At 39.0% G+C, this 21,006-nt stretch overlaps 1 long non-coding RNA gene across 6 annotated transcripts in view; it reads left to right on the top strand.

Moving 5' to 3' along the window:
- LOC306671121 overlaps positions 1 to 21,006 on the top strand; it is a 71,400-nt gene that overhangs the window by 19,964 nt on the left and 30,430 nt on the right. For 2 of the 6 annotated variants that reach the window (XR_013766588.1, XR_013766589.1), the window contains exons 3-5: positions 1,381 to 1,662; positions 2,858 to 2,929; positions 14,345 to 14,489. This is a non-coding gene — a long non-coding RNA (uncharacterized lncRNA). Of the gene's footprint in view, positions 1 to 1,380; positions 1,663 to 2,857; positions 2,930 to 14,344; positions 17,526 to 21,006 lie in introns of those variants that run through there. The other 4 variants (XR_013766593.1, XR_013766591.1, XR_013766592.1 and 1 more) reach the window with 4 other exon arrangements.

The raw sequence follows: 21,006 nt of genomic DNA, 5'->3' as shown, positions 1-21,006 counted from the left end.
CAGCTTAGTGATACTCCTAGATGATGCTTGTGCCTGAGTTGTGAATTGAGAAATCAACATACTATAGTGATGCAGCCACATAAGTGTTTATAGCAGTTCAATTCACAATAGCTAGACTACGAAACCAAGCTAGGTGTCCTTCAATAGATGAATGGATAAAGAAATTGTGGCATATATATACTTATATATATATATATATATATATATATATATATATTACTCAGTCTTAAAGAAGAATGAAATTACAGCATTTGCCAGTAAATGGATGGAACTGGAGACTATCATGCTAAGTGAAATAAGCCAATTACAAAGAACCAAAGGCTGAATGTTTTCTCTGATATGTGGATGCTAATTCACAATAAGGTGGGAGGGGCTTGGGAAGAATAGAGGTACTTTGGATTAGACAAAGAGGAATGAAGGGAGGGGAGGGGGGCGAGGGGGAGGTAGGACAATTGAATAAACCAGACATTATTACCCTATGTGCACATATGATTACATGACCTGTGTAACTCTACATCATGTACAATCAGAAGAATGAGATTTATGTGTAATGTGTCAACATGCATCCTACTGTCATTTATAAATAATTGGAAGCATTTTTAAAATAAAGATAAAAATTCCATACTAAAAAAAAAGGCAAGGAAACAGACTATGAATGATGGTGCTGTTTTTGAGAATTTGCTTCCCAGAAATGTGCAGGATGCAACTTGATCCACATTGTATAATGACTTTGCAAGGAAAGCAATAGGTTAGCAATTTCATTTAGGATAAATCACCATTTTAATGATATGATTTTCTTAAAAAATTAAGTTTAAGTCTCACTTGTTTATGTATTCCTGTAGATTGAAATTCAAAGTAACAGCAGCACACCCATGATTTTCTTCAGTCCTGCGTTTTCTCATAGATGATGTATATGCCTATAGGGTATCGGGTTGTTGATTCTCTGCAAAAGCACAGCTTTCTGATTCTAAGGATAACAATTATATAAGCATCAGAATGCAAAGGCTTCTTTTATTTCAAACAGCTCTTAACATTTTGACAAGTTAAGCACAAATGAATCATAAATGTACAGATTAAATTTCCCTTGGATACAAATGGGTTTAAATTGAAGGAAGAAAAAGTGGTTGGCCAAATGCATCCCTAGTTTGCTGAGTCAAGAACTTTCAAAAACTAGCCTACCGTTTGAAAAGTTTAAGTACACCCTAATAAAACCACAAATGTGACAATTTCCATATTCTAGTGTCCTGCTTCCATTTCAGAGTCAAAATGGTTTAACAAGAATGTATAAAAAGAAATTCTCTCTCCACCCCTAATTAATGGTTTGTCTTATCTGGCATCCCATTGGGTTTTCCTTGAATTTCTCTACTTCATCTTTTGTAGTTAAATAAAAACACACGCTGCCTGTGTCTAATGAAGACCAGACTTGCTACTGTGTGAGTGCAGATCTTCTTGGCTTGTCACTTCTGTTGCATAACAAGAACATGTATTATTTGGGTCACTGAGTGAAAACCATCAACAAGAAACACTTCTTCCAAAGGGTGAGAAAAATAAATTGCTGCTTACCAGCCACACATCCAAGATTCTTTAGTAACAGGATCTGACTTTGAATGGATTGAGAAAGTAATTAAAAGGAGAAAAGAAAAGCAAGTCACCCTTAGCCAGGTCAGTTACTCACCTGAGTGCAAGAGAGTAACCTTTGCAGAGACATCGGGACTGGGTCCCAGAGGGAGACACGGCTGTGTGTTCATGGCATTTTCTCCCTGGGTGAAAAATGAAGATGTTCGTCTTTCCAGGAGACTAAAACTAAAGCTGGCACATGGGCGAAGATGAGGGTTTGAAGTGATCACACAGATATTAAGCCCAAAATGAAGCTATGGACAGCCCAGGACTGGAAAGGGGCAGGGAACAGAGGTGCTATATGAACAGGCAGATAATTAAACGAGAAGCGACATCATTTTTCAGGAATATAGCACAATATATTTTGCCTGTTACAGAGCCCTTGCTGTTAAGAATCGTGAGGTATGACTTTGTTTTAGTAGAGCAGTATGCTTAAAAAAAATATCAAGATAAAGTGCCTATCTGACAGTTACTACTGGGCAGGAACCCACCTTACAATAACTCTTGATTTTCAGTGCCACTTTGGAGACCAGTTTCAATACCTGAACCTCTTTACATTTCCCACGCAACCATCTGCATTGAAACTTGTGTTCTCAATTGTACCAATTTGAGGTAGAAGTAGGTCAAAAAGGTACAAGGTAGGATTCATTCTAACAAAATTGCAGGAAACATCAGTTTTGCAGAGTACTTTAAGATAATTAAAAGATATTTATTGTTCGATTGTTTCAAGATTCTAGATCCAGAAAGAGGAAATCCCATCAATTTTGCCTTTTCTCTTCTCTCTTCTTTCTTGTTCTTTCTTCTCTTCTTTTCTTTCTTTTTCCTTCTCCTTCTGTTTTCTGCCCCCTACCCCCCACCATTTATTTCTGGCAGAGTTTTCAGTCCTTAGTGGGAGGAGAAATGGCCACACTGTGTTAATACTGCATTCAGAGTTATCTTGACCCTCAGGGAAAACCTATTTCTGGATTTTGGGTTGCCTGAAAGCCCTCCAGCCATCAACCTGCCTATCTGATGTGAGGCCTGATTATCAGAAATCTCTGTGTAACTTCGACATCTACCCATGGTTGGCCTTGTTCCTTGTGTTAGAATTCCAGGTAGAGTCTAGAATAGCATCATTAGACAACTTCTAAAGGGAATAAGCATTGCTCTCTGACATAAAGCAACCATTGTTCAAATGTTTATAATTATCAATGAGAGCCAAACAGAGTAAAACATGAGCCTTTTTTTTTTTTTTTTTTAGATATCTGAACACACAACTTTGAAGATTCCTCCAAAAGAGGAGTGTCTACCATGCCCAGGCAACCATGTGGAGGTCAGGAAATGATTTTCTGTTTAGACATCTGAATAAAGTTTGAGGAAATGAGTTTGGTATAGTAAATAGAACATTGGCAATGTTTGGGGCCTGATAAAACAGGGTTTATCACCCATTTGTGACTAACTCTGAGATACTGAGCAAGTTCTTTTGAAACACTTGGTTCCAGTTGCTTCAGCTGCAAAATGGGAACAATAGCTATCTTCAAAGGCCAGTATCAAAAGAGAGATTGTAAATCACCTGGCACCTGTTAGTCACTCAACAAAGATTGGGCTCCTTTCTTCTTTTCCTCCACATTTCCTCACTTGCAGAAAATAAATTTTTGGCTAGTGTGCAAGTCAGCTTTCTGTCCCTGTGACAAAATACCTGAGAGAATCAGTTTAAAAGGCTCATGGTTTCAGATGTTTCAGTCCATGGTCACCTGGTCCCATTACTTTGGCACAGTACATCATGGTGAGAGCATATGGTGGAAGAGGCTGTTCATTTTATGGTGGCTGGGAAGCAAAGACAAAGGAAGGGAAGGAGCCAGGGTCTCAATTTTCCCCTCAAGGGTGTGACTCTCCAATATGACCTATCTTCCTTGTGGTAGGCCCCATCTCCTATAGGTTCTATCCCCTTCCAATAGCGTCCTGGACTGGGAAGCAAGTCCTGAACATGTGAACCCTAGGGAGATATTCAGGATCCAAGCTATAGCGGTCACTGTTGGTCAAAAAGATCAAAAATTCACTCAAAGTTTGTGAGCATAAAAGGATTCCAACAAACCACCCTTTAACAAGCAGCCCCATAAAAGCATCTAGGAAAGAGGTTTCATTTCTTTTAAAGAGCACAAGGACTTAGCAACAGAACAGTTAGAGTACACTGTTTTTGAGCAATGGTTTTAAAATGGCTGGGAGGTCAAGTCACAAATAATCTAAGGTCCTTTCCAGCTCTAAAATTCTATAGTTCCATGAAATTGTGGCAGTAGCTGGAAACCTAGGCCTTTACGACTCAGAAAGGAGTGCATGCACTGGGCTGGTTGCTCAGCATATTGAGGATTTGATTAAAAACCCTTTACACTCAAACATTAGCTTTGGGATTAGCAGATCAAATAAATGCATGTTACCACTTTGTCAGATACTACAAAGTCATTTTTGTCTGCTCATCTAGTTTAATGGAGAGAATACCTAGTAGCTAAATAGACTGGCAAACAAACAGTCCACAGAGACGAGAACTGCCATGTCAACCAGACCTGTTCGCTAGTCTGATTTTTGATGATCACTGTCCATGTGAGGGAATTTGGCTATCCTTAAATGTAGACATCTTTGTGACAAAATCTTAAAGTTATTAATTCTGAAAGTAAGAGTTCTCAAGAAAATCCAAAGAAAGATATTGAGGTAAAAATTGTTTTAATTTCCTTTTAAAATCTTATTAATTTGATTTAAATGAATTTTTTAAAAAAATTGAGCTCTGAATAACTGGGTTTTGTAATGCTAAGCATTATTGGAAACAACTATTTTTAGTGTCTATTTTAACATGAGAAGTGAAAACAGCCGGGATGTGACAATATCCATTGTAAGGAGAGAGAGTGTGTGCCTTTTCTTTGAGAAGATTTTTTTTTTTCCCTTTCTGTTTTCAGAGTTTAGACTATTGATAGAAAGTGCCGCAAGTTTTAAATATCTTTTCATTCAGTGGAAGCATGGATTCAATCATTTTTTCTTTTTTCACACTGGGAGTCAGAGGGCGTGGGTCATTAAAGAACAAGAGCATGGATTCCTAAGAGACTTCAAAATCAAGATAGTCTTGCCCAGGAGCTGGGCGCTGTGGCACACATGATTAATCCCAGGCTGAGGCAGGAGGATCATGAGTTCAAAGCCAGCTTCAGCAACTTAGTGAGGCCCTAAGCAACTTAGTAAGACCCTGTTTCAAAATAAAAAATAAAGAGGGCTGGGGTGGGGAGGCTCAGTGGTTAAGCACCCCTTGGTTCAATCCCTGGTACAAAGCAAAACAACACTTGCTCAAGGAAATAATAGTCACAGGACTGCTACAAAGGAACATGTTTTCAGTACCTACTGTGTGCCAGGTCTGGCTTTGACTCCTTTGTTTTTTTCTTTTTTTTTTGCAGTGCTAGGGATTGAAAACTAGGGCCTTGTGCTTGCCTTGTAACTGAACTCTACCCCCAGCCAACTGAACTCTATCCCCAGCCCTGGCTTTGACTCTTATGAAGGGGCTGAAATCCTGGAGCTGTGGTTAGGGCCCCAGATGAAACTTTAATTTTAAGAAGAAACAACACATATACTGAACAAAATGGAGTCTCCTACTCAAATTGAGCAGATAAGATCTAATTTAGGTGAAACAACACTAAAGAGTACTAAGAATTAGTGAGACTGGAACTGACTTAATTGTGTCTAGGCTTTTTATGTTTTGGAATTTTCATTCCTTCAGTAAATTTCTATTGAATGGCTATTGTGTTAGAGGAACTGTGAGAGTATCACAAAATGGTCAAACTATTTCTATCTTTGATTATAGTCTGAAGGGAAGAATATATATTCTTGATTTATTATTTTAAATTATTATATACATAATTATTACTATTTAAATAATTTATTACTTAAATTATTATTATTAATAACTATTACTAATAATAATTTATCACTTAGATTATTTAAATAATTATTAATGGTATAATTTTTAGAACTAAGTGTTCAAGGGTATGTATGTAAGAAAAATGTTGATTTAATGTTAAGAAAACCACTTGATAATTTTGATCACATAGAAATAAACACAACCACCAAAATTTTAAAATCAATGAATCAGTAAGACTGCAATGAAGGGAAAAAAAATGGAAAAGAGCACACTAAAATATTCATAGTAACATTTTGTGGTGACAGAAACATGAGTGGTTTGGGTTTTCTTTCTTCTTTCTTTTTTAGACTAGGCCTAAATTTCTGGTATACTCTTCATATTAAAATATGAAAATTCTTTAGAAGAAGAAAATGAAGAAAAAAAAGGGGAAATGATGATTAGATGGGAGGGAGAAAGGAAGAGTGAAAGGAAGGAAAGAATGGAAGAAGAAAGGAAGGAAAAAAATCATATTTAAAAAAAATATTTATCTTCCTGCCACTCATGTGTCTAATGACCTTAGCTATTTAGACCATAAACCCATAGCTGCTAGTTTTTTTTTGTTTTGTTTTGTTTTGTTTTTGTACTGGGGATTGAACCCAGGGGTGATTTACCACTGAGCCACATCCTCAGTCCTCTTTATTTTTTATTTTGAGACAGGATCTTGGTAAGTTGCTCAGGGCCTCACTAAGTTGCTGAGGCTGGTCTTGAACTTGCGATCTTCCTGCCTCAGCCTCCCCAGTTGCTGGGTTTATAGGTGTATGCTACTATGCCCGGCATAGGGGATCCATTTGAATGTAAAGTTTGCCAAGTTTTTCCCAGATGTGGTGGAGATTATGAAGCCGTGAGTGAAGATAGAATAACTGGATAAAAGTGGCAGGTATCTTAAATAAGACACCATGGGAAAAAGCACAACGGTGGAATGGTTAAAGCAAATAACAGGCACAGTTCATAACTGTTGGCCCAAATACATTAGGAGCAAGTAAAAGTCCAAGTGGAAGGGGGCCAGGACCAGAAAGGGACAGGAGCTAAGGATGAAGGGCGTGCCAAGCCACGGAAGGCACGTTGTTCAGGGAGAGGCTGGAGGGATGCCACGGAATTGAAGGGGTGGATGGGAGATCAGTCAGCAGGTTGAAGTAGGGCAGGTTCTGAAATTGGAGTCTGACTCATTTGCTGGAAGGACTCCTAGTGATTCTTGTGGCGTCAGCAGTTGGAACTTCTAAGTGGAGCCTCAAGGGACTTTCACAAGGTTTCCCCCCACCTTGTGCAGTCTGCCCATTGGTAAAGGCCTGGGTCCTGTTTATGATGTTTGAAGGCACCTCTGTCTCCTGGGCAGTGCCTGCTCATTCAGACACACACAACTAGGTCTGAGCTACATCTCCAGAACTGCTGCAGGTGTGGTTCTCCAGTGGTGCCCCCAGACCTGGGTTACTGTGGAATGCCATCCGACCGAAGCCCTGCTAGAATTCAAGCTACGTGCAGGCAGCAGGAAACAGTACAGAAAAGGATTGTTTGGAGACATATGTGAAAAACTGGGGTATTCCATAGAAAAATACAACACTCTTATTTCCGATTTTATTTTTTTAACAAACTGGAAGATCTTTTAGCATTAAGCCCTGTTTTCGTTAGCTTTTTTCATTGCTAAGGTCAAAATACCCAAAAAGAATAACTTAGAAGAGAAAAGGTTTATTTGGGACTCATGGTTTGAAAGGTTTCAGTCCATAGATGGCCAACCCTCTGCTCTGGCCCAAATTGAGGAAGCACATCATGGGGGAGGGGTCCAGTGGAGGAAAGCTGCTCAGCTCTTGGTGGGGAGAAGAAGAAAGGAGAAGGAGAAGGAGAAGGGGAAGGAAGAGGCCACAGGGAAATGTACCCTTCCAGGGTCCACCCCCAGTGACCTACTTCCTCCAATCACACCCCATGTGCCTACAGTTACCACCCAGTTCATTCAACCTAAGATGGACTTACTGGGTTGCAGCTTTTACAATCCAGTCATTTCACATTCCTGCATTAATACAAGAGTTTTGGGGGGGACACCTCACATCCAAACCATAACAAGGCCCAGTGCCTTCAAAATAACAGTGGGACAGAACTAAGCAATGGCACATATTCTTTTTCCTCTTCCTGTGTGATGGGAATATCCTTCAAGGGCATTGTTTTGCATACTGATAAAAATATACCCTTGGGAGCAGATGTTCCCTCTTATTCCTTGAATATCATATTTGCTTGTGACTCTTAGGACTCTAACATCATCTGAGCCCATGAAAACACTGAACTGAGCATAGGATATCATAGCCGGGATGGCTAAGCAGAAAAGTGGAATGAACCTGAGTCCCCAGTGACATTAACCCACCCAAAACCATGGTATCCTTAGTTTTTTTTTTTTTGTCAAGATAATGTATTCTGTTGGATCTAAGTTGTACTTTCTTTTCTTCATTCGACATCTCTGAAATCAGAATGTACTTTGCAATCTTGCAGTCACTGTTGTCCAGGGGCTATCTGACTTAGTTGTCATTGCCTGTACATGTGTCAATTTGATCCTTATGCCCAGTGACATGACTGATGACAGAAGTCCCTTGACAGTTCAGTCAACAAACTGTTGGAGGACATTAGGGTAAGAATCCTGTTTTCAGTGTAAGAACTTTCTTTTGATATCTTCTGAAAAGATGATGAAAGTACCATCATCAAAGCTTGCATACTGAGTGTGTGTGCTGGGAAGAAAATCCAAGAGGTGAGAGTGAGAATGGTACAGCCTTTTAAGAAATGTTGTTGCATGGCCAATATTTTGATAATACTGAATAGACCAAAAAAAAAAAAAAACAAAAAAAACAAAGCAAAACATGGATATTATGACTCTGAATTTTTAAAAAAGTTGTTCTGAAGATTCAGATTTTGAATGTGAAGATGCTTTATGAATATGAAGCAATCTATTTGATTGATGACTGTAGCTATAAACATATTTATGATATATAGCATTTATAGTATATACTTTATGTATGATAAGATATACATCTCAATCAGCTTTATAATTCTCTTTCCATAGGAATAGAAATTTTTCAAGTCATTAGAGAATATTGTGTCAGCGTAATTGCCAGTATTTTGTCTTTTTCTTAGTGGTTCACAAAATAATGGGTTGTGTAGAACTAGTGTCTTACATTTGATGAAATCAGGAATAAATTCATTTATTGTTTAAGCTGGGGCTTTATGTTTCTTGCAATCAGAGCATTCAGAATGATATACAGCTTATGAATATTTTACTGCTAATAGTTTTCTTTTTAATTCCTTAAAGGAAAAGGGTTAAAATAGGTTAAAATCCATGAAATATGTGAATCTGAGTTCTGCAACTCGTGACTTCATAGGTAGACAACAGATACAAGTGGTGACATAGCTGCTTTCTCATTAGTACAAGAATACGGTGGAGAGAGGGGACAAGGGGAGACTTGTCCCCTGAGCCAGCCAAGGCATTTCTTCACATCCTCCCTCTGCAAAGACATGCTGCCTTTCCGCAACTATTGGTTATGCTTGTGTGTTAATGAGCAGTAACTTCTGCAAATGAATATGTGCTGTTCTTATTGCCAACAGACTTCTTAATTAACCTGCTGATACTCTTAGCCACAGAGTTAGCTGTTGTCTTAGAAATGAGTTATTTGGATTTTGTTGTTGTTGTTGTTCTTTCACTACTCCCTTTATTCTGATTATTATAGGATCAGGATGCTCCTTGATGAGCCCATCATAATTTCCTAAAGTAAGCAGGAATTTGAGAAACTGCCCTTAGCACATCGTTTCATTGCTTAAACTTGCTGCTGACTCTTATCCTAAGTTCTTCCTTAACAATAGCCTTGATTATTATACCAGTCATTTATTCCACAGCTATACCTTTTTTCTTGATGGGTTTCATCTTCGGATGATTGATTGGCCTTTTTCCTTCACAGGAGATTCACCATGCAACAGTCCCTGTCCAGAGGAGAAACATTTTTTGCTCTCCACAGTCTTCCTGTCCGTTCTTGGGACCTGAGGAACAACTGGCATGATGCGGTCTTGCTCCTCCAAGAAGAGCTAAGCAGAGGACAGGAGTTCCATCCCAATGAGAAAGCGCACATGTCCTCTTAAGTGCGAATTCTTCATTTGAAAAGGCTGACTAGCATGCTATTTTTACAAAACAATTCCAGTTGGTTAAATTTAGTGTCATATGAAAAAAAATTGGGGGTTCAAGAATAATTTCTGGCTTTGGGTCCATGGTGTTTCTTTTGTGGTGAACTAGATGCATTTTTCATTCACTTTAAGTTTTTGCTACTGTGTTTGTCCTTCTGAGAAAACATATTGATAGCACTCTTGGCTTTAATAGTACTTGTTTTTCCTTCTCAAGTGACTTATTTAAATTTTATTATTGCCAAACAAGTGGGAACCTGATTTCATTTTTTATGTTTATTTCCTCAACTGTTTTGCCTCTTTTGTCATAAATTTGGGTTGCTGTTTTTTTCTGTTGTTGTCTTTGCCCCTTCTCCAGCACCCACAAAAGAGGCTGCCCTGAAAAATCTTCTTTCCCCCAGAGGTCGATTTAGTTAGGAGACTGTATAGTCTACCAATGTTCTGTTATGCCCCTGGGCAGCCTGTGGTCTTTCTTGGCTTATCCTATCCAGTTCTTCCTTGGTGTCCTGGGAAGTTTCAAGACAGCAACTGCTGTTTATTGAATGCACATTTTGTGCTCCTAGCCCCCTACTAAGTACTTTATGGACATAACCCTGTTCAATCCTCCCACTGCTTTTAAAGCTAACTACTATTATCCATGTTTTAAAGACCAAAGTAATTAGGCTCAAGGTTATCCCAATTAGTGGCAAAGTTAAAATTTACAACTGCATTTGCCCAAATATGAAAAACTCCCTCTTGTTGTAAATGTCACAGAGATTCCTAAGGGGTGAGGTAGATTTTTTCAATTAAATTTTCTCCTAAATTTTGGGTCAGCATGTTTCTTGTCAGAATTCTGCAGAAGTATCAGGATGTCATGACAGATTGTTTCATAGTCTGACAGAAAATTTGGGCTCTAGATTAGATTTTTGTGGTACAAGATGAAGCAGGACAACAGTCATCTCAGAGTGCAGTGCAGGATAATACAGTCTCACAGGTTTCTGAGAATTCACAACACAGACCAAAAATAAACCCAACTTATCCAGTGTATGATATAGAAATGTTACCATCAATAGATCTGAATGAGTGATGAAATTTCTCAGAATGCCTTGAAAATAACAGAAGCAGTGTACTTAACCAAGGTTTGAGAATATTGTGAACCAATATTCTCTTAATCCCTGGGGGGTGAGAGCGGGGTGGGGGCAGGGAGCTGCTGGTTCCTCCTGTCTCCTCACCTTCAGGTGAGCTTCGAGGCCTTTGGGATTTCTGTAAGAAACTTGTCTTCCAAGATGGTCAATGAGGGGCTAGCTTATTCTTGGACATGTCCGCTTTAGAATAAGATCTGCTCTAGAATATTCTGAACGCCCTCCCAAAGAAGGAAAAAAACTCAAAGAACTCTTTAACTCTGTCACCCTAGGGAACAAATCAACTAACACATTTGGAAGAGAAAGGAGGAACATTTTTTGTGGCTTTTGACAAATTTGCTCATTATCTCTTTAATATTTTCTGGGCTGTGAACAGTGATTAGTATATCAGATTAATTCTTGGATGGTTTGCTTGACTGACTGTGTTAGGGTACCTCTAGGAAGAGTAAGCAAAGGATAATTCTATCCAATTGGATTAGTCTCTTCTCTCCCACACTGCAGAACTCCTGTTCCCTGCCCACCACCCTAATTAAGCTATCTGGTGTTTCCCACGCTGTGTGGATCAAACTGTCTCTTACCCTAGGGCAGTCCTTGGGATTTTAGGAAAGTCTAAAATTGCATGGAGAAATTGAACATTTATAAAGAGTCAAGCATTTTTTTTTTTTTCTCAAAGATGCCACAACCCCAATGGTAGCAAGCATTATTTAAAAAAGTAATTGTTCAATGAATTTTTTCTTTCCATCTTGTGCAAAAGTCTGTTTATTGATGATATTTACTTAGCTCAGACTCTCTTCTAGGTGTGTAGGATGCCTCAGTGAACAAAACTAAATGCCTCCAGCCCAGAGGCTGCAGTTTAAGAATTCAATACCATCAAAGGAAGTGGTTAAAATCTTGAACAGTGGAGTATGATTTTGTTGCTCCTCCAGATTGGTGCTTTTTAACAGCTTCTTGAAGTTTATTTCAGGTGGTGTGTGTTTGTGTGTGTGTGTGCACGTGTGTGCTTGTTTATTTGCACAAAAACTTTTTGTAGACATTTCTCCCCTTGAAGACAGTTGGGAATCCCGTGGCATTTTTTGTCATTCCACTCACTGAGTTTGTGCAGATGTCCAAGTAGTCCCCAGCCTACATGCCAATCTGTCAAGCTGCCGGCTGCTGCAAACAACGCAGGAGCTCACACCATCCATCCACATTGACAAAAGAGGAAATGAGAGACATGGACCTTGACAAGTTCTGCTGCATCCAAAAATGAAATTGATTTAGGCCACTAAAAAACTCCAAGCTCTTTCATTAATAGGCCTTGGGAAACCACAATAAATCAGCCTATTAGGGGGCAACAGGGGTGCAAATTGGTGTCTCAGTTAATGTAGATAAAGATTTCAGTGCACACTGCATATATCAAAAATTTAACACATGCTGCTTGCAGAGTTTTAATGAATACAAAAAGCTCAATTGCTGAAAACCAACACAACCCAGGCATTACTTCATTTAGCTGTCAATAAAATTGTCTCTTATTTTATTTTCTAATGGTTTATCAATACTGGTAATTTGCTGTAGGTTATAAAAAGGGGGATGGGGGAGAGGAAGGAATTTAAATAAGTCCTGCTAACTAGAAAAGAGCTTGGTGAGCCGTTTTGTTCTGCTAGATCAGTTCATGGTCAGATGATGTGAGGGGGTGAAATCTCCATTTCAGACTGCAAACAACCTTCCCTGGAAGAATGCTTTAGATCAGGAGTGTCCTTTGCTCTGGAAATATGTTAGTAACTTTTGATGGGGGACATTGAGGTGTTGTAAGTTAGCCGCTCTTAAAGAAGTTCTGATTAAGGGGAAAATGACTTCCTTTGATGTTGATATATCTCCCCAGTCCCCTGCCGCCCTGCCCCGTAATAATATAGTTGGAAGTTAGCCACTGGGAGCCAGAAAAGACCTTGTCTGCCTTAGCTACTTTCTGTAAAATGCAGAATGAACTTAAATCTTTTTCTGAGGCAGGGGAGGAAACTCCATCATCATAGCAGAGATGAACAAGCCTGGTCTATTTTTTTTAGTGTAGGAAGGAAATGGCTTCTAATCATTGTTCATACCTGTACAATGATGTAGGTGTAAGGAAAGGGACATGTTTCCCCCTGAATGATATTAATGTAGTTTTGAAAAAATAGATTCATGATAATGAACTAACTCATTCATTGAATAATTCAGTCAATAAACACTTGTGACAGGCAAATGTATTAATAAGTTAATGTAGAAATTAACCTGTATGTGCCTTATTATTATTATTTTCTTGCTTGAGCAGACTCACTAAAAAATGCACGAAGCAATTTTATTATTTAGCCATACAGGAAAGACAAGCAGAGTTTGGTGATCTTGAGTTTCTGGGAATTCTTGTAGAAGACAGTTCCTTCTTTCCCTCCCTCCCTTCCTATTCTCCCTCCTTCCCTCCTCTTTATCTCCCTCCCTCCCTTCCTTCTATTAAATACAAATTATAGGAGCCATTGTTATGAACTAAGCTTCTACACCAGGTCTCAATGTACTAGGCTAAAAAATGAAAAAGGTGTCACTCATGCTGAAGTTTCATATCACCAAGCTGAAACTAAGTTGTTTATCTGAACTTCTGAGAAAAGAAATCAAGATTATAGAGAACAGAGTCAAATTTCTCAAAAAGGACAGTTTCAGTTGACATAATAAAGTTTCTCCTGTCATAATGTTTACACAAAAATGGTTACCTGGAGTAACCTGAAGTTAACCAGGCATTTTCTATTGTCCTGTCTTCCTGTTTCAGTCTTAAAAGGAAAGCAACTTTGAAATGACTAGTATACTATTTGCGTTTTGTTTCTGCTTTCTCCAGCCCTTTTCTGTTATACCAGCCTCTTCTAGTTGGCTCATTGGAACACTGACTATTTTATAGAACAGTTGTTGCCCAATTTTAGAAGCAGAAATAAAGCCGATTAAGATACTTAATTGTAATTTTATCCTTTGATCCTTCCTTCCTTCCTCCCTTATTCTTTTTTTTTTTTTTCTTTTTTTCCTCTCCTCACTTTTTTTCCCTGAGACTGGTGTGGATTCACAAATCACCTTTGGGGAGATTTCTATGCCCTTGAAGGAAATGAGTCAGAAACGTCCCCCAGTTGGCTCAGGCCTGCCCCTACTCACATTTCTACCTCCTAGAGGTGATGGAACCTCAGAAGAAGGATGGGAATCTGGATGATTTAAGATTGCCCCTCAAATGCCACTATCTTCAAAGCCAGGGAAGGGATCCCTGGGGGCTAGTCAAAGGTGAGTCTCCCGACAGAAGGACAGTGACCAGGGTAATCAAAGATCACTGGTAGTCTCAGAGTAAGCTACCATTTTCACAGACTGATTCCCAAGGGAGGAGTAAGATGCTCCAACAAATGAATGATGCTATTTTTAATCATCAATTGATGATTATGAATCAAAGCAAAATCTAGTTAGTTTTAGAAAGGTAAGGAATTGTGGCACTTCCTGGATATGTGCTGCTGAACAGCTTCTGTTTATGATACACTTATTGAGCTCATTTTCTTTTTTTTTTTTTCAGCTGTGCCTTGTGCCAGATGGAAAGACGCATTGGGATCATTGTCTTTGTCTTCCCTAATGGAAATTTGAGTCTACGAGAGAAGGCAGACAAATAAACAAAACTCTCACACCATGGAGGGATTGTCTTCCAGTCATGTGAGCAAAAGGTGGGACAAAAGAGTGTGGGGTTGCATCTCCTTGGGCCTTGGAGAAGGGGTATGTTGCAGGAAGAGAAAGGGCCATTCAAAAGGAGGGGTCGCTATTTGCAGAACCATGCGTCAGGTAGAGGGGAAAAGATGGGTATGGGTGAGGGTGGGCTGTAGGCACTTGGTGATAAAGCGTAGATATCCTCCCAAGGCCTTCATTGATTAAAGAGTGATGTCAACTTAAAGACCTTTTCAGATTAGCCCTGTCCAGTGAATTGTGAATGTCTGAAATCTTACTGTTCACACATGAAAGATATTTGATAGATTTCCCCAAACTTGACAATGGTACCAGAAGGTGTATGGTATTGCCAAGACTCACTTGTGAAAATAAAATAAATTTTCTAAAGTAACATTAATAATAAATGTTACTTAAAAATCTAAATCATCTTCCTCGTCTCCCTATAGGGAAGGGTAACACAGAATTTTATCATGAATAGAGACAAAGAGATTGTAGTCAAAAATTTAGCATACAAGCATTTGTACAGCTTCTCAAATGATAACTACACATTTTATGGTTTTAAAATATACTAACATAATTCTAATTTTTTTTCTGCACTTTGTGATATTGCCAGTATTTGTTAACTTTTTAAAGCTGATATTTTTGTGACTTCTTTTCTTATTTGAATATTCAATGTGAACCTACTTCATAATTTTGTATTGTAATTTTTCAAGAGGGTCTCACAAATCATAAGCTTTAGGTCCCTCAAACCTATGTCAGCCATGAGGTAGGAGCAGAGCTAGAAAAGGTAGGATGGGAAGTCTGGAATCTAAGACCCATGAAACAGAAAATGGTCTGCATGGTCCCTGGAGTCTTTGTGTCCTGGTCTTATTGAAGAGAAAACTGGGCGCCGGGAAGTCAAGTACTCCTGGAGGTTTTAGAGCCTGTCGATGGAACACCATGAGCAGGATACCGTCTCTTGACTTCCATGCTTTGTCTTACATCAAGGTCAAAGGCAAAGAGCAAGTAAGGGGTTAGGGCAGAATTGCATACAAGCCTGTTCATGTGTTTTGGCCAGTTCAACATTCAAAAAAATAACCCCATGTCAGTGTCCTTAAGCAGGACTTATTCTCCACTGTTCACATAGTTCCTTCCACTCCCATTCCTTTATCTCTGGGTGACAGACATACTAGTTCTGTGTAGCTTGTGAAGGTGTCTGTGTGGGATCATGGTGCTTGAGATTTCCAGCCTTAGTTCAAGACATTCCCTTCCTGTGTAGCACAGCTAGGAGAGGTGGTTTCCAATGTTAGTCTTCCATTACTCCATTCATCAGCAGCTTCAGTATTTGAGTGCCCAGGTAGGAAAAAGAACAGAAGTTGATTTTACTTGTCAGTCATCCTTAGATAGGGGGGACCAGCTATTCTGGGTGGTTTGTGAACAAGTAATTCTTGGCAGTAAAACCTGGAGGGATGCAAACCTTTGAAGGAGAAATGCTGCCTGGATGACAGCAGGTCCAGTTAGAGCATAACTTGGCAAGGGACTGTTGGTATTTAGTTTCAGCCCTTGGCTGCACCATATCTGGCAATTTAAGTTCCAAAGAAAATGCAATATTGCAGGTGTTCTCAGGATGACAATAGACCAAGAGCTGGTATGTTTTCAGTTATGAAAGCAGGTAAAAATTCAATAACAAAGGATATGAATCCAAATCATTGTGTTACTGTGACATTCAGGTGGATATATGTACAAAACAGTTCTGCTAGTTGTTAACCAATCCATAATAAGAGATAATCTAAAAAGAATGGGTGTGCATTTGGCCTAGTTCATGTCTCTCCTGATATCAGAATACAAGACTGTATGGCAACAGAGGCTATTTTGCTTAGGGACAAACCTAAGGACTTAGCATACATCAGGTTACTATGATTTCTTTTATTGTTCTCAATAAGCAAGACTAAACGTACAATTTTTCCAAGACCAAACTGCATGCCATGGGTTTTACATTTATTCTGTCAAAATCACATAAAAATCTTGCACTCTTCATTTTGTGAAAGATTATCAGAGAGATTATAATTCATGACCACAGATTTATCAGGAGAACTAGGACTAGAACTCAGGTCTGTCTGTTTCTAAAATCATTGTGTATGCTGCCTTAACATCATCACCACAAGGGAAAGCTAAGGTCACTGAGTAGGAGTGAGCATGATTGCTTTGAGGGCTTACACTATAGCCAGGTATGGTCCAGGGGACTCAGGTCATCACCCCTGAGGCTCATTTATTGTATCGCATCTCAGCTCTGCCACTGGGTTGGCATGGATTGGCTGGACAGCAGTCATGATGTCAATATCTGCCTGATCCTAAACACACTTACTTTTTTCTTCTTAGGAGATCTGGAGTATCAGGGAACAGTGCCACTGATCCACCTAATACCCATCTCTGGGGTCTGCATCTTCCCCCACTCTAGCATCTAGAGATTTGGGAAGACCATCTTTCCTTCCTTTGTTACCACTAATTTTGCATTCCCACCTGAAAAAGGCTTTGCCTGCATGTCTGAGCTTTGCTTTATCAACTTCTTGGTAAAGACTATGCCAAGGTGAATGGACTCACTGATGTCTTAGGATTTGATGTGTTTGTTGTGAATTACCTCAGAATAAAACTTTGGTAGTCAAAAATTCAAATTCTAGGAGAACTCAAGGCTCCATTTTCTTAGTACTCACCGCAGGTTTGCAGAAACAGCTCAGATGTGAACTACAGACAAAATTGAATCTTGAAGGACACACAGAAAAGGTGGTAAAATTTTAAGTAGAGGAAGTAAAACAATCATATGTAGAACAGAGGCAATAGTTTCTGAGTCATTTTGGATTCTATGCTACATGCTTATTTCAACCACGTGGGAACATAGGAGAAACAATTGTGAAGTGATTAAGAAAGTGTGTTCTAGACTAGAGGAATGGGTGTGAGTTAATGATTTCTAAAATAGTTTTATTTGTATAGGCATATTGATGTAAATGTGCTCGTGTGTATGCATATGTGTGTGTATAGATTAAGTGTGTGTGTGTGTGTGTGTGTGTGTGTGTGTGTGTGTGTGTGTGTAGCTTGCTCTGCTTAAAGGACATAAAAGAAAATATCCCAGTAGTAATGAGCACAACTAGTGATTGAATCTTGGTCTTTAATCTCTACTGAAAGAACAAGAGCTCCTCAGAGACATGAGTGAATCTAGGGTTGGGGCATGAAAAGTTGTAGAGGATCCTGGATATTCTGTTATGCTAGAAAAGAATGAAGTTTTTTTTTTCTTTCTTTTTAAATGATGAGCATGTGTTATAAGGATAAGAGCTCAGTGGAAATGACTTCTTATTCAAAGCTGAATCAATTTGAATACCAAAATAAATAAAGCAGTATGACTATAAGCCACTGTAGAAAATAAAAATCTATGACTCAATGCTAATTCATCTCATAAATAGATAAATAAATGTGTAAATATATGGAGGAAAAGGGAAGTCTCTTATTTAATGTGCTGATTGGTAAATATGGTGAGACTGCTGGAGTTAGAAAATCTTTCTTTCTTTCTTTTATTCTTTCTTTCTTTCTTTCTTTCTTTCTTTCTTTCTTTCTTTCTTTGTCTTTCTTCTCTCTCTCTCTCTCTCTCTCTCTCTCTCTCTCTCTCTCTCTCTCTCTCTCTCTCCCTCCCTCCCTCCCTCCCTCCCTCCCTCCCCTTCCTTCCTTCCTTCCTCCCTTCCTCCCTTCCTCCTTCCTTCTTTCTCAGGCCTGGGACTAACCCCAGAGCCTTGTGCATTCTACCACCAAGCATTTCTAGCTCATTCTAAGTCCATCCACTATAGTCAAAATTGGTTTAGGCAAAAATCATCAATGAGTATTAAATTTAGAGGGGATATTTTGATGAAGATCATGATATTTTCATGTTCATAAACTAAACCCTCACACATTTTTCACTAATTTTCAGGAAAATAATTGTATTAGTATGATATAGAAATGAGATAATACCATGATTAGGTAGGCAAAATAAAACTACCAGCGAGAAGCAAAGAAACATTGTTTATATTCAGAATGCGATACTAGGAGGAGAACACAATATTACTTATAGAAAATTCTGATTGGAAACACATAACATAAACATAATCAGAAGGAAATTCCAGATAAATCCCAAGTTAGGTATTTCTATTAGAAGAGAGGAGGAAGAAATTATATTATAAAACATCAGTGTCAAAAAAGAAGACTGTGAAATAGAGGAGACTAAAGAAACATGACATACCATACCTATAATGAGTCCTGTATGGGAGGAATAAAATGCTATAAAAGATATTTTGGGCTACATTGGAAAAATTGGTTTGAATGAATGTAGATTAGATTAAATTTTTTTTATTAATGTTAATATGATATCAGTTGTCTACTGAATTAGATAACTGTGCTATGGTTATGTAAGGGAATATCTTAGAATATTCTTTGGGAAATACACATTAAATTATTTAAGGACAAATGTACATGATGCATTCAACTTCCATATGACTCAGGAAAAAATAGTAAATATAGTACCTGTTGTATAGCATGTAGTAGAAAATGTATTTATGCATAGCTAGAGAGATATGAGAGACTGTGCAAGCATTAAAGCAAATAATGTAAATATTAATAATAGGTAAATCTGAGCAAAGAGTATGTCAGTGTTCTTTGTATTGTTCCTATTCTGGGTAATTTTTTTAATTGTAGTGCAAAATCTGGCTATTAACTAGCTATGTGATCTTCAGCAAGTTATGCATATTTTGTATCTCAGTTTCCTTAACTGGAAAGTTAAAATAAAAGTCCTGGCCTCCTAGGATTTTTGTGAGGTGGGAGATAATGAGAGTGTTAATTATTTTCTCAAAAGTCTTTTCTTTAAAGAGATGCCCTGACCTTTGGAGATAAGAACTAAGGTGAGTTTTGAGGTTTGAGGCACAAAGTAGGGTACTGAGATAGGCCTCTAGCCCAGGACTTCCATTGAAGGGGCATGACATATCCCTTGGAAGAGAGTCATTCTGATCTTTCACATACCATATCCAAAGATCAGGCCTATAGTAGAGGTAACAGTAAAGGTTGAACTTGCATAAATATCCCCTTTGAGACCAGTGGGGGTGGGGGTGGCCCATGTAATCATCCAATCAGAGGTTCAGAGGTACTAGAGCCTGGAGCTCTTTCTAGAAAATGAGTTGGAGAGGGGATAATATTTCCCAATAACAAAAACAGCAGTGACAAATAACCAAATTGACGCTTGGAAATAGTACAATTATAAATAAGCCTAATACAAGTTCTCCAGAAACAGAGGTTGTCTTGTGAAAAAGTCTGTCAGTTAACAGGATGCTTAAATAACAGTATCAGGAGGGAGGAGAAAAATGTTGGCAGCGTGTGGGAGAGGTTGAAGGCCAGTCCTGCTGTGCCCACGTTTGTTTCCTAATTTGGGTAGTTTCTCTCACAAGTTCCTTATTTGAAGATGGCTCGGGCAGTGTTATGATTAGAAACATAATCCATTCCACATGTGCCTGGAAGCCTGAGAGGCCCATTTGCAGAGTTTTGGGGGGATAACTGCCAAGGTGGCCCCCTGGAAAGCCACCTTGCTGTGACCTGGGATCAAGTCACAGTGTTCCTGACCAGTCTTGAATGAAGAATTTTAGCAGGGGCCAGAGTTTCCAATGATGACAGACCTTGTTTACTCCTCTGTTCCTTCCAGACTGTAGGAGAGGGAGGAGAAGGAAGAAGAGGGTTTGGTTTGTGACTGAGGCTATGGGCAAACAGGGAGCAGGACGAACTCTTTTGGTTCCTTTCTCTTCCTCCTTGCTCTCTTTTTCTTCATCCCTGAACTTTTCAGTTGAGCACTGTTTTGTAATAGAACAATGCCACCTCACCTGGACACAGCGGTGTGGTGAGGAAGGGTCTAGCCTTTAAGTTGAAATTCCCCAGCTTGGCTACTTACCAGCTTGGCATTTGAGAAGGATTAATCTCTCTCAAGGTGTTATGGTTTACATATGAGATGTTCCCCAAAAACTCATGTATAAAGCAATGCAAAGAAAGTTTAAAGGTGAAACGATTGGGTTATGACAGTATTTACCTAATCAGTGCATTAATACCCTTGTAGGGGTTAACTTGGTGGTAACTGTAGGCAGGTGGGGTGTGGCTGGAGGAGGTGGGTCCCTGGGGGTGTGTCTTTTGGGTATATATTTTGTTTTGTTGAGCACAGCTGTGTCTCTCTCTCTCTCTCTCCTCATTGGTGGCCATGTCCTGAGCTGCTTTCTTCTATCACACCCTTCTACCATGATGTCCTGCCTCAGCTCAGGCCCTGAGGAATAGAGTCAGCCGTCTATGGACTGAGACTTCAAAAACTGTGAGCCCCCAAATAAACTTTACCTCTTCTAAAATTGTTCTTGTCAGGTCTTCTGGTCACAGTGGTGAAAAAGCTGAGTAAAACAGAAGGTCAGATTTCATAGCTGCAAAATAGGGTCATTCCTGAAGGTAGTTGTGAGGATGAGGGGAAGTAATCCGTCTTAAGTGTCTGGGAGTTTC

The sequence above is a fragment of the Sciurus vulgaris genome, assembly GCF_902686455.1.
Source record: "Sciurus vulgaris genome assembly, chromosome: 10".
In the NCBI taxonomy this organism is placed as follows: Eukaryota; Metazoa; Chordata; class Mammalia; order Rodentia; family Sciuridae; genus Sciurus; species Sciurus vulgaris.
This window is presented reverse-complemented; position numbering and strand designations above follow the sequence as displayed.